At 38.2% G+C, this 15,062-nt stretch overlaps 1 protein-coding gene across 2 annotated transcripts in view; it reads left to right on the forward strand.

Moving 5' to 3' along the window:
• Positions 1-15,062, forward strand: part of CTNNA3 (catenin alpha 3) — a 1,199,527-nt gene that overhangs the window by 287,179 nt on the left and 897,286 nt on the right. The window lies entirely within an intron of this gene.

The following is a 15,062-nucleotide window of genomic DNA, read 5'->3' on the forward strand; positions in this document are numbered from 1 at the left end:
TTTTGGTCTTCATATCCAATTACTTTTTCCTTTGTGCGCAAGGAAAATGGACAGAGTCCTTATCACAGTTCTGCTTGGCAGTCAGAATGGAAAACTAGTGTTTTATGGCACTCGGATTAGAAAAGTCTGAAATGGAATCTAGTGATGGAATTTTCCTTCATGGCATTATGTATTGATTAATTTAAAGTATATAGTTTATACTCTTTAATTGCATATCATACTACATAAGATCAATATCTAATTGAAAATAGTCTGGTTATGTTGATGCCTTCTTTTAACATTAATTTTATTTTTAATGTTCTGCACCCACTTATCAAAGCTATGAGGCTGCTGTCATTAGGGATGTGTAAGACACCTGCAGCTTATAAAGTTATAAAAACCAGTTGCCTTTTAAAATCTTTTATAGCCCAGGCAGTGTGGCTCAGCTGGTTGAGCAACGTCCTATGCACCAAGGACATTGGTTCAATTCCCTGTCAGGGCACATGCCCGGGTTGTGGGCTCGATCCCCACTAGGGGGTGTGCAGGAGGCAGCCGATCGATGTTTCTCATCACTGATGTTTTCATCTCTCTCTTTCCCTCTCCCTTTTTCTCTCTCTAAAATCAATAAAAACGTATTTAAAAAAAAATATTCTATAATGATAAAAGCTGGATTTGGGGGTGCTGAATTGTCAAGTACTTTTGTAATCATTCCCTCATCACCTGAAGTTCTGCTGCATCATTAAACACAGCATCGCGTTGGTTTCATTCTTGTCAATGTGCACGACACAAGAGCTTTACGAAACTGCTGCTTCTCAGTCACTTTCTTTTCCCTTCTCCGTTTTTCTCCCCTCCTTCCCCCCCATCCCTCTCAGGCCCCTCCTCCACGTCCCTCCCACCTTTTTCCCTCCCCCTTTACCTTTTTTTGCATTTCCTCCCACCCCCTGTCTGCCCTCCTCCTATTCCTCCTCGTATTTTACAAGCTCTTGCTCCCTAGTAGAATGACTCCTCTAAGTCAGGTGGATTAAGCACCAAGGAAAAAAGTTAGGACCTTGGTAAAAATCTCCCGATCAAAGAGCAGCAGAAGGAATGTTCTTGGTTTAACATTTTTCTGACCGATGTTTGAGCATGTCGTTCTATAAGTAGTAAAGCAAAAAATACCTGAACAGTGTGGTAAGTGCATAAGTAATTAATTTTTTGTACAGTATTCTTAATTCGGAAAGAACTTTAAACCAGAGACTGACCTTTCCAGTTGCACATCTCTTATGAACAGCACCAGCACTATCCTTGAGTCAGAAAAGGAGAGAGATATAAAACGGAGCATAATGGAATGATGCTTTGATGGCCCTTCCCATCTTTCCTTTCAAAATTCTTTTTTCTCGGGGCATCTGCTCCCTCCTCTCCCTCTGATGCCCAGTATCTGCACCAGAGCCACCCAAGACTGGCTTCTTACTTTTCGGGACACTGATACGTGTTCTCTGGAGCCGCCTCTTTTTAACTTATTCCCAACTAGCCATCAGGGAAAGGACTTGCCAGAGTGAGGCCTTAATGACCGACAGCAGCATAAAATTGCATCCACCCCCAGTGGGTGTCTTTCGGAGGCGCCCGTTTAGGAAAATAGTGCTGTTAATCTCAGTCAGCCAACCATCTTCGGCATAGATACAGGCACCCACCTTGGTTTTATTTTGTGGGAATTTTTCTAAGCAACAAATGACAGTAGAGAGATACTGATTTCTTCCCCCTACACGTAAGGGTTGTCCCTACCTTTTATCTAGTAAAAGAGGCTAAATGGCTGTCATAACGAAAGAATCTCATGTTATGGAAAATAAAATGAAAAGCCGTTGTCATGTGTAGCTATTTGAGTTTAATAGTAAAGAAATCACAAGTAGAATGAAAAAGTCAGTTCCTCAGTTGTATTAGCCACAGTTTAAGTATTTAATTGTTACGTGTAGCTAGTGGCTGCTGTACTGGCCATTGTAGATAGAGAACAGTTTCATCATCACAGAAAGCTTGGACAGCGCCCTAGAGTACACAGTCAACACAGTTTCATCCCAATTTCTTTTCAAGACTGTTGTCTTTATAAAGAATCTAAAATGATGATTTTGTGGCACTTGCAGGTAAATACATTCTAAATATAGATTTTCAAACACAATGACTAGAGCAATATTTTTTCTTTAGCCCCAGTTTACTAGAAAATCACTTAGAAATGTTTGCTTTAACTTAATTTTAACTATGTATTCACCTCCAGGAGACAAGCAGATTCATAATCCTTTTCATGCCAAGAATATCTTTGTTGGTCGTAACTTTAGAACATTCAGAATATCATCTCTACAATCTTTGAACAGCAGCACTCTAGGAGACCTGAGGAAGGGGTAGGGCCCACATCAAGAGCATCTGAAGGATGCTATTATTAAGAAATTGTTACTGACTAACAGTGGTATTCTCAGTCATCATTTTTCAAGGAATTATAGGGTAGTTAGTCACAGCTGTGAGTTTTACAGTTATTAGGTATGACCATGCTGCATTAGCTACTCTCTTTCTATGTTATACAATGCACAATCCTGCAAATGGGATTACTTACTTTTTCCAGTTGTCCCATTTGTATCTCTTCTCTCCTCTGCCAATGAGTTGTTTTCTGGGAGAACTCCACAGGCATAACCACTGGCATAAACCTTGGAAATGGCAGGAACTATTCAAACGTTTGTTCAAATTTTGCAGATTTATATTCAGTTAGGTTTGTGATCAGTAAAACTCATGGACATAGAAGGTAGGACACCCTTGACATTACTGAGAGAATTATGAATATGGGGACTGTATGCTCTATTTTTAGTGATGTTATTGTGTGTAAAAGTCACTTGTATTTTCTCTAAGTTCACTGTGGAAAGGATAAATCAATCATCATTGCTTAAATATTTTTAGGATATTTTAGACATGGTTTAAATACATACCACGAACAGAGATAAAAAACCATGTAAACATGTTTTCAGATAGATAATAACAAAGACTTGCTGCTTCATTAGATTATATTGCCTCAGTTAACAATATTCTGGTAAGAAGATATACCAAGATTCATTCAATTTTATGTTTAATATTACAACAAAAATCAATATTCTCTTGGACATGTTTACAAATTTTTTTTTTATTATTATTTTTTTAAATTTATCTTTATTGTTGAAAGTATTACAGGTGTCCCATTTTTTCCCCCCCAAATGACCCTCTCCACCTCGCTCCCACCCCTTCCCCAAGCCTTCACCACGTCATTGTCTGTGTCCATGAGTTATGCATATATGCATATAACTTCTTTGGTTAATCTCTTCCCACCCTCCACCTTCTTCCCTCTTCCCTCTGAAATATGATCGTCTGTTGCCTGCGTCAGTGTCTCTGGATCTATTTAGTTCATCAGATTCTTTTGTTCATTAGCTTCTTGTTAAAGAAAACCCTTCAACATTTCCTGTAGTGCTGGTCTGGTGGTGAAGAACTCCTTTAGCTTTTTCTTGTCTGAGAAGCCCTTTATCTGACCTTCAATTCTAAATGATAGCTTTGCTGGGTAGAGCAATCTTGGTTGTAGTTTGATGTTTTTCATCACTTTGAATATTTCTTGCCATTCCCTTCTGGCCTGCAAAGTTTCTGTTGAGAAATCAGCTGTCAGTCGTATGGGTGCTCCCTTGTATGTAATTAATTGTTTTTCTCTTGCTGCTTTTAAGACTCTCTCTTTGTCTTTAACCTTTGGCATTTTAATTATGATGTGTCCTGCTGTGGGCCTCTTTGGGTTCCTCTTCTTTGGGACCCTCTGTGCTTCCTGGTCTTGTAAGTCTATTTCTTTCCCCAGGTAGGGGAAGTTTTCTGTCATTATTTTTTCAAATAGGTTTTCAATTTCTTGCTCTCTTTCCTCTCCTTCTGGGACTTCAATAATACTAATGTTGGGCCTGTTGAAGTTGTCCCAGAGGCTTCTTATGCTATCTTCATATTTCTGGATTCCTTTTTCTTTTTGCTCTTCTGGTTGGGTGTTTTTTGTTTCTTCATGTTTCAAATTGCTTGATTCTCAGCGTCCTCTACTCTACTGTTGATTCCCTGTAAATTATTCTTCATTTCAGTTCGCATAGCCTTCATTTCAAATTGGTACTTTATTATGTCATCGATTTTCTCAGTTATTTTCGTCATACTCTTACTAATATCCTTGAGCATCCATATAACCATTATTCTGAACTCTGTATCTGTTAGCTTGCTTGGATCTATTTCATTTAGTTCCTTTTCTAGAGATTTCTTCTGTTCTTTCCTTTGTGACATGTTTCTCTGCCTCCACATTTTGACTGCTTCTTGGTGTTTGTTTCTATGTATGAGGTAGAGCTGCTGTGTCTCCTGGAATCTGTAGAGTGGCTTTGTGTAGTAGGTGTCCTGTAGGGTCCAGTGGCTCAGCCTCCCCAGTCACCTGAGCTGCGCCTTCTAGTTGAGCCTTGGTTGCTGTTGGTGTCACTGGGAGGAACTGACCCCCAGACCAATCAGCTGTGAGGACCAGCTGCAACTACAGCCAAAGAGCTGCTGTGCTGGAGACACCCCTATGGATCAGGATTTACTTCAGTGGGGCTTTGGTGTTCACCGAGTGCGCCCCTTGAGTGTGTCACTGGTGGATGTGGTAGGGTTGTAATCCAGCGTGGTCGAGTCTGACCACCAGGTGCACTGTCTGGGGCCTCCCGGGAGGTGCAAAGTCAGCCTGTGCCAGTGCCTTGCCCAGGGCCACCCAGCATGAGCTACACAGCAAACCGTAGTTGGCTGCTACTTGTGCTGGGCTTGGAGGTGTCCAGGAGAGGCCAGGCTATGAGCCAGTGCAGGCTGCCGCTAGGGCCAGGCCTGGGGCCACTTATCAAGCTGTATGGGGCCTGCTGCTGCTTGTTAGAGAGATTTTAGGAAAGTCCTAAGCATGAGGCTCCAGAGGCCACATGCACAGAAAAGCCCCTGGAAATGGCCTGGATGAGCTGCAGGTGGGGAGGGCGGGGCCTCCTGGAATCACGGGGCGGGGCCAAAGGCGGGAGTCAGGTGCTGGCGATTCAAATATGGAGCCTGCCTGCCGGCTGTGTGCGGGGAGGACTCGCCAAAGGAGCCATGGCCTCTGCCAGCCCTTCTGCCTGGGAGGAAGCCGCCCCTCCAGCTCTCGCCCCAACTTCAGGCAGGTTAGTTCCTCCCCGAGTGTCCCAGGTCCTTTCAGGCCGCTGCCGGGCCCTGGGGCTCAGAGGGAGCGTCCGAGTGAGTCCGTGCCGGGCCCTTTGAGGGGAGAGCCTGGGGCTCCCGCAGCCTCCGCAACCCTCAGCGACAGTCCCCGCTGGTTTCACAGCAGACAGCGGTGGGGACGTCTCTTCCCGGCCCTGGAGCCCTGGGCTGGCGGCCTGTTGTGGGGATGGGACCCCTCACTCCTTCCGGAAACCTCTGCCGCTGAGATGTCCTCCCGGGTTTACCCTGTGGCACCGGGTGTGGGCCCGCAGCCCTGTCTCCGATTCAGCCCCGATCCGCCCGCGTCTCTGCCCCTCCTCCCGGTCTCGGTGCTGCTTCAGGTCCCTGGTTGTGGGGCTTCTGTGCAGCCAGATCTCAGGAGGCTCTGAGTGCTGGTGGTTTGTATTTTAGTTGTAATTTTGATGTGGTTGTGGGAGGCTGCAGGTGCTGTTGTTCCCTACGCCGCCATCTTGTTTCCTCCTCCCCAAAATGTTATAGTTCTTTTAAAAAGAGGTTTTAAAAATAGGAGAATTCTTGAAAGTTTATTTTATTTTTTATATAACCAGATAAAAACAGAAACAAACAATTCATGATGTGGTGCTGTGCATAGATCAGATTGCTGAATTCTGACAAAAGTCTGCCTAGGAGAAGACGTTACTGCCTCAGGTGCAATAATTCCATTGGAATTTTTATTGGTGTTCTGGTAAAACCACTATCACAATACTCATTAGGGTATTTACATGTTCTGTACTTATTATTTAGAAAAGAATTTAAAGGGTATATCTAATTTTTTTTATAAGCATATCGAATGTGTTTCAAAGATATTTTCTATTATGTTAATTAATACATGACAGAATGTGAGTTATGTACATTTTGACAGTATAGCTGAATATGCTATTAACTTTGTATGTAAATCACACTCATTTACCAAAGTGGTATAAATAATTTGTTGATCATGGCCAATTTGTAGTTTATTTTTTCCTTCTTTTACATTTTTTATACCTAAAGCGTGTATTCTTTAGATGAAGGGGGGATGCATTAAAATAAGGGATATACTAGACAAGACGGAGCCTGTGAGTTCTCTGACTCGTGTTTTCTGTTGGTAATCATAAGGAGAAATTTTGTTCCCTTTTTATCACTTGCTCTGAAGATTGATAATGTAGTTGTTTGAGAAACTCATTTGTGCTGTGCGGTTATTATTTTTGCTGTTCCCAACTTGAGGCGTAGCACGTGTGCTTGTGAAGAGAACTAGTACTTGATTATAATCGTAGTTACGTCTCTTTTGATAGGCAATTTCACTTGGGAGAATAGGTGTAAGATTTTTTGTGCTTTGAATGTAAATCGGATCAATCTCATCATAGAATATAAAGTGTGTGAATGATGTGTAGAATTTATTACATCATGTTTATTAAAACACAGAAAACTATTTCCAACCATATTGATTTTCTGCTTCAGCTTGTTTAAGATTTTTTATCCCTTCCTATGTGTCCTGATTGGGCCTGGCCACAGCCTTGCTCAGAATCTGAAGTATGTTGGATGATTAATAAATATTGGTGGGCCGAATGCCTGCCCAGCTGATACACATCTGTGGGTTATATAGAGTATTGTGTTTTAGGAAGTGTAGCTTCCTTCATATACTCTGTGGCTCTGTTCATGTGCAATAGATGGTACTGTATAGAAAGGTAAAAACAGTATTAGCAGGAAGCTGCAAGGTGGGGTCAGCCCCACCGGATATTAAAATGTGCTATAAAGCGGCATTAAATAAAATCTTATGTGATAGGTATAGGTTTTATTTTTGCCACTCTACCATCGATGAAGTAAAGGCTTGCACAGTTTGGACCACTTTCTCAATGTGAGTAGAGGGCCAGGATTCACACTGAGGTTTTCTGCTTCCAAAGCTCTACTGAAAAAGAGAGCCCTGGTACTTTGAGGTCATATGTCTTTATTTTTTTAAAAAACACATATTAACTGAATATATTTATAATGATGAAACCCAACATAGCAAATTTAAAATCTTTTAAACTAATTAATATGAAAACTTGATATCCTTTGTCATTCTCGTAAACAATGGAAGCAGTATTTTTTTCTATTATGAGCCAAAATAATTAGTTAAATAATATCTAGATTCTAAAGGAATAATAAATGTTTGATTCATAATTGCCCTTTTCTTTTTAAAAAATTAAGAATTTTTAATTAGTTTGTAGTTTCATAAATAATACACAATTAGGCTATAATAAAAAATTAAAACTTTGACTAAAATCCTAATATGGGTTCTTTTCAGAGATAACAATTGTTATGGCATTGGTAGGTTTCCTTTAGACTTTTTCCTAGGGTCTCATATATATACTCAGAGAAACTCTAAAGTGTGGCTGTGTGCTTGTTTTTTTTTAAAAAAATATACATGATGTCACTGTACATATCATTCTACAACTTTTGTTTTTTATTCTATAATATATTATGACATTCTTTCCAGTTTATTTTATATGGTTTCACTTCTCTTTATTCACTTTCAAATACATATAGAGCTGTGATCTCAATCTTCTATAAAGTTAGCATTGATTTCTGTGTCTCTCAAAGGCACAGAGATTTCTTTCACCATAACTCACATTGACTAAAATAGCCCTTACATTACACGTTCTCTCCTGAAAGACTGGCTTTAGGCTGTGCAGCGAGAAAGGAAAATGATCACCAAGGCTGATTTAAACTAAAACTGCCCCAGCGAAAGAGTTAATGCATTTTTATCTGTTACTGTTTGGGTTGGTTATCACACTCTCAGTCCATGGGTCATATACATCTTCTATATTTTAAAATACTTATAAGTGTGCTAGTGATTTTACAATTTAATTGTAATCATTCTTTTGCAGGGCCTGCTTTTCCTGTCTTTCTAGTCTATAGATGAATGCAATATACATTCTCATTCTGCTTGCGCAGACCTCTTCCCTCCTTTCAGGTAGTTTTCTGTGTCCTGTTACAATGTGGATTGGGTGCTTTAACTATTTTAGGGGTAAAGTCCATCTTTTCCCTTTGGCTTGTTTTCAGGTTAAATAGTGCCCTGCCTCTTGCTCTAAGGTGCACATAATTATAACCCTGATGCCTATTCAAGTTGACCTGTTAAGATCTGGACAAGGTTATCTTCAGACTTTCATTCTGTGGGAATTTAAAGCCTTCCCTGAGAATCCTGTGAATCCCCTAGAGCTCGCTTTTCCTTCATCTTTATCAGGATTCTTCACCCAGTTGTCCAGAGTTCTGCCTATGCTTAATTTTCAGTACTTTTAAATTTATATCACACATCCACATTGCAGTTATACGTTTATGTAATTACTTGGTTACCGTTTGTCAGTTTCTCCAGACTGCGAGGCCTGTGAGGAGCACAGGGGATGCTCTCCATCCACGACTAATTCCTGGCACGCAGAATGCTCTCAACAGAGACTCAAAATTTAAGGAAGGAATAACTGAAGAGGACTTGGGACTTGAGGTCAGGGCACAAAAAGAGAAGTTTGCCTTCCAGAGACAGAGGCAGGGGTGGGAGGAGAGAGAATCCTTGAACACAGATGGGAAGAAAAAAATGATGATAAGACATGTTGAGACAGAAGTAGAGAGGTTTCATCCCAATTTCCCCTGTGTTGTAGAAAGGGTGTGGGTTGGGGTTATATAATATCGGATTAGTATCCTAAACCTTCCTTTTTAAGAGTAGTATTAGACAAGTTACATAATCTTGCTCACCTGAAGTTTTCACATTTATAAATTAATGATTATGGTTGATAATGATTAAATAACGCAATGAAAGCAGTATTTCATAGTAATAACATGGAACTGAAAATAGACATATTCGAACAGAACCTTGCTTCTGCTACTTAAGAGTTGAGTGATCTTATGGAATTTACTTAAAGTCTTCAATTCTGAGAAATAGCATGAAAAAAAACCGAAGAATCAAATGTATTAACTAAAGAAGTTACAAGTTGTGCTGAAAGATATGAGCGTACAGAGGACGATAATGCTGTAGATATATTTGTTTATAGCTAATGAGCCAGGATTCAAATGCAAGCTAACTGCTCTCAGGAGTTACACCTGGTTTCTTAATCCTTAAACTATACTGCTTCCTAAAATACAGCAATCAAGTAGAAGGCAGTGAAGTTAGAACTCCTACTTTTTTGAAAAGCATTTTTCTGTCAGCAATCAGAATGTTAGGGAGGTAAGTGTATATTGGGTAGAACCTAGGAAAAAGGGGAAATACATTCCGTGTTCAATAGAGTGGGATCCTGAAAATATAACATCCTGTTGTTTGTCTTTCATGGAATTAATGCTGTGAAAACACGTGGAAAGAATGGTTCAGTACATTCCTATACTAGTTTAGAAGAATAATTCTTGTTTTTAAAAAAAGAGAAGCTTTGTTTTATAAAACACTTATTGAGGTAGGATTGACGTGAAAAACTGGACATATTTAATGTATTTAATTAGATGACTTAGGGGATAAATATACCCTCTGAAACCATCACAGCTATTAATGTCATAAACATATCCATCATCTCCAAAAGTTTCCCCCCATATCTATCATCATCATCATCATCATCATCATCAGCAGCAGCAGCAGCAGCAGCATGGTAAGAACACCTAAGACCTTCCCTCTTAGCAAAAGTTAAGTATATAATACATTGTTGTTAGCTAGAGGTACTGTGCTCTCCAGATCTACGAAACATTTTTATTTTGCATAACTGAAACTTTGTTCCCTTTGACCATCACCTTTTTATTTCCCACTCCCAAAAGCCCTTGAAAGCTACTATTCTACTCTCTGCTAATGAGTTTGACTATTTTACATTCCACATGTACTTGAGATGATACAATATTTGTTTTCTTTATATGTCACAAATGGCAGGATTTTTTCTTTTTTGAGGCCAAATAATATTCTATTGTATCTATATACCTCATTTTCTTTATTAAGCATTTATCAGTGGATATTTAGTTTGTTTCCATGTCTTAGCTATTGTGAATAGTGCTGCAATGAACATGGGACTGCAGGTATCTGTTTGAGGTCCTGATTTCAATTCTTGTGGATACATATGCCAAAGTGGGTTTGCTGGATCATACGGTAGTTTTGTTTTTAATTTTTTGAGGAAACTCCATACTTTGTTCTGTTTTGTACCAAGTTGCATTCCCACCAACACTGCACAAGGATTCTCTTTTCCCATGTCCTCACCAATACTATATATACAGGGTATCCCCCCCAAAATGTATACATACTTTAACAGCTGATAGCTCAATTTTGAAAATGAAATGTACTTTAATAAACACTGTGTTTATAATTATTCAAAGTATGTATACATTTTTTGGGACATCCTATATTTATCTTTTAATAATGGCCAGATGGCCATTTGTATATTATCTTTTGAGAAATTCCTATTCACTTCTTTGCCCATTTATAAATTATTTGATTTTTTTTTTTTTTTTTGGCTATTGAGTTGTATGAGTTTCTTATATAATTTGGATATCAACCTCTTATCAAATATATGATTTGCAAATATATTTTCCCCATCCTGTATGTTGCCTTTCCATTTTGTTTCTTTTGCTGTGCAGAAGCTTTTTAGTTTGTTGTAGTCCTACTTGTCTACTTTTGCTTTTGTTCCCTGTGCTTTTGGTATCATATCCAAAAAATCATTGCTAAGACCAATGTAAAGGAACTTTTCTCCTATGTTTGCTTCTAGGAGTTTTATGGTTGCAGGTCTTAAATTTAAGTCATTAAACTATTTTGAGTTGTGTTTTTTCTTTTCTTTTTGTATAGTGTAAGGTAAGGGTCTAATTTCATTCTTTTTCATGCATTTATCCAGTTTTCCCAGCACCATTTATTGAAGAGACTATACTTTCCCCATGTGTGTTCTTGGCACATTTGTTGAAGATAGTTGACTGTATATACATGAGTTCTCTATTTTTGAGCTCTCTGTTCTCTTCTGTTGGTCTGTGTGGCTGCTTTTATGCCAGTACCATATTGTTTTGATTACTGTAGTTTTGTAATATAGTTTGAAATCAGGAAGTGTGTTGACTATTATTCGTCTTTTGTGGTTTTATGTGAATTGTTTTTTTTTGTTTCTGTGAAAAATGCCATTGGAATTTTGATAGGGGTTGCATGGAACTGGTAAATTGCTTTGGGTTGTATGGACATTTTAACAGTATTCTTCAAATCCATAAGCATGGGATATTTTGCCATTTGTTTGTTTATTGTTTTATTCTTCAATTTCTTTCATCTATGTTTTATAGTTGTTAGTATACAGATCAATCACCTAACTGATTAAATTTTTCTTAAGTATTTTATTCTTTTTGGTGCTATTGCAAATAGATAGTTTTCTTAATTTCTTTTTCAAATAGTTTGTTGTTAGTGTATAGAACTACAACTGATGTTTGTATGTTGATTTTTTTATCCTGAAATTACTAAAATTGTTATTAGTTCTAACAGTTTTTAGATGGTTGCAGAGTTTTCTGTGTATAGGATCATGTCATCTGCCAACAAACACAATTTTACTTCTTTTTCTTTTCAATTTGGATGCCTTTTATTTCTTTTTATTGTTTGATTGCTCTGGCTAGGACTTTCAGTACTATGTTGAATAAAAGTTGCAGAAGTGGTCATCGTCTCATTTCTGATGAGCTTTTCACTGTTGAGTATGATGTTGACAGTGGCTTGTTATATATGGCCTTTATTGTGATGATATACATTCCTTCTGTATTTAATTTGTTGAAAGTTTTTTAAAAATTTAGTTTTATTATTGAAAGTATTACAGATGTCCCCTTCCCCCCCTTAACACCCTGCTCCCGCCCCTCCCCAGGCCTTCCCCTCGCTATTGTCTGTCCATGGGCTATGCATGTATGCATATAAGTTCATTGGTGTTTTGGATGGTATCCTATAAGTCCAGTAGGCTTTCTTTAATTTTTTTTTCTTTTTGTACCTCTGACTAGATAACTCAAATGATCTTTCCTTCAGTTCGCTGGTCGTTTATCCTGAATGCTCTCATCTGTTGTTGAACCCCTCTAGTGGATTTGCAGTTCAGTCATTGTATTATTCAGCTCCAGCATTTCTGTTTGATTCTTTTTTACGGTTTCTGTCTCTTGGTTAAACTTCTCATTTGTATATGTATTGTTTTCCTGATATAGTTGATTTGTGTACCTGTGTTTTCTCTTCTCTCATTGAGTTTTTAAAAAGTGGTTATTTTGAATTCTTTTCATGGCGATTAGTAAATCTCCATTTCTTTGGGAACAGCTACTGGAATTTATTTTGTTCCTTTGGTGATATTATATTTCTTTGGTTCTTCATCTTCTTTCAAACTTTGCATTGTTGTCTTTACATTTGAAGAAACAGTCACCTTCTGAAGTCTTCACTGACTGGCTTCAATAAGCCCAGGTAGAAATACTGGAGTCTCTCAGATTCTTTCTGTGAATGCAGCTGCTCTGTTCCTCTTGTTACCCCTGAGAGAGAAGTCTTAGACTGTGTGCCTTCTCTTGATACCACAAACCCAGGCTGGCTGCTGAGAGCACCCTATTTATTTTCCCTCGGGCAGTGCCTCGAAGTGTTTAATGTGTACTCTGCCAATCTAACAGATCCAGCTGGATGCTGATATTTGTGTGATGTTTGTGGGACCTCAAATACATCATCTGCAGGGGAGTATGGGTATTGGCTACAGCATGGTGTGGTGCATGGAGTGCTGGGGGTGCACATCATCTAGTTGTAGGGTCTGTAGTTTAGGGGTCCTACTGGATTAGTGGATGGAGCTCTTGTTGAAGTCTGTAATGCAGTTAGTAGGATCTCCTGCTGGTTGAGATCCATGCACTGGTTGCTGTGAGCTTCTACCCCTTTTCTCTGCTCTTTGCTGTTTCAAAATTATTCAGCTCTTCCAATCCCTTCAGTGTTCTGGGTGAGAAGAGATGGAAATGAGCTCCTTGGGCAACATCCCAAAAGGCTGGGGAAGCTGAGTGCTCACTTTGCTCTCACTTTCTCCCATGGGAGACATTACTGGTCACCATGGTCTCTTTTGGCCCTGAGCTGTGCTGCCTTGGGAGAGGAGTAACATGGGTAAAGTGAAACTGTTCTTATCCTTGTCAATGCTTCTATTCTTTTATTTTTTGCTCTACTGGGGTGTTGGAGCCTCTCAGCTATACTCCCAGGCTTCCATAAATGTATTCTCATTCATAAGTCATTGTGAAAAATCAGTGTTTCTGTGGGGGTGTAAGGTATGGATATTCTTATTTCATCATCTTACAGAAATCCAGAAGAGATAGTTCTTCATTACAGTAGGTCTCAAACATCTAGTGGTATTTCACAGAACATTCAAGTTATTTTTAAAAAACTTACCTTTTTATTGATTTGATGACAAGGTTAGTAAAAACTGTTATAGAATGTGAATAGTATAGTAGTCTAAGAGGGATCAAGAGGCAAGTGTGGGGGTGTCAGATGTCAGAGCAGATGTCAGATGTCTGAACTCTGGTTTGAGTTTAGGTGAGCTTTACAAACCTGAGAAGTCTTAAATGTCAAGCAAGTGAAAATCCAAAGGCTAAGATAGTTTGAGGAATGGCCTTGTAGAACAGGAAATTGAATGACTTAATCATGTAATAGAGACTGTTTTCTGAGATAAAACCACATCCTGAAATTACTCATTTCTTCTTGTGATTCTTACAGGTAAACAGATTTGAAATTTAATTAACTTCTTGTATCATCACAATACTGGACACATGTTAACTGTTCCTATCACATCTTCTGATTGCAGTCAAGCAATCAAAGAGCAATTCTGTTGCCCACAGTGTCTCTTCTTAATGATGATATCACATTGGAGGGACATTTTAAAAAATGTTTTAATTGGTTTAATTATTGATATGAAACATTGGAGTGGAATGTTTGTACTAAATTAGTGAGCCAAAGGAAGATACGGTAAAAATGGTAAGTGAAGTAAGGAGATAGATTTAAATGTAAGTGAATCCTTGACTGATGGCCAAGCCCAGGGTTGGGATTATTGTCTCACCCAAAAGATTATGCATTGGATAACAAAAATATTAAATATGGCATTTGTAAAATTTATATCCTTTTTTTCTCATTTTTCCACATAAAAGAGTTTATATTTTTATATAATATGTGAATATTACATAGTACTATTTTTTTCTAATTGTTTTAAAACAATTTCTCTTTCTGTAATAATTTTCTCCTCCTAGCCTGTTCCTGGAGTTACAGCTTTTAAAATTTTATCCTGGCTACTTTTGACCCCCAAATGTTTATTATAATGTTATATATAGTGCAATGATCAATTTAAGATTTTATACACACATGTACACAATATACAGAGCTCTCTCTAGATATGTGTATATATAAAATTATAAGATTATACAGTCTGAAGATCAGTGATGTTCAGTGTGTGTGTTTGTGTGTGTGTATAGATTTACACATGGACACACATTTGAAGATAATTATATGATTTCATTTTATGTTAAGGATTATTTGGAGAGCTTTTATTCAATACTAACTCTTTCTCTAATTGCCACATTATATGCCTAAATGTTGGAAAATCTTCCTCTCTTAATGTGTTTTAGTAAAGAACTCTTAGACCCTCATACCTTTCATCTTTTCTTCAGAGACTATAGGTTATCTCAACTTCTATTGCTTGGAGACATATCTAATGGAAACCTTAAAAATACCATGTCAGTTTGCAATAATGGGAAATAGCTGGAAGTTATAATAGATGAATAGAAATATGGAGTTTCACTTTTTCAATGACTAATCACAATTCAAAATTCTTTTGGATTTGTTAGTGTTAAAGTTAATTAGAGTAAGGCGATTTACAGTAAGGCATAATGAAATGGATATTGAATTAGGTATTATTAGACCTGGATACTTCTCTGAACTTTACCATTGC

Source organism: Miniopterus schreibersii (assembly GCF_964146895.1).
Source record: "Miniopterus schreibersii genome assembly, chromosome: 14".
In the NCBI taxonomy this organism is placed as follows: Eukaryota; Metazoa; Chordata; class Mammalia; order Chiroptera; family Miniopteridae; genus Miniopterus; species Miniopterus schreibersii.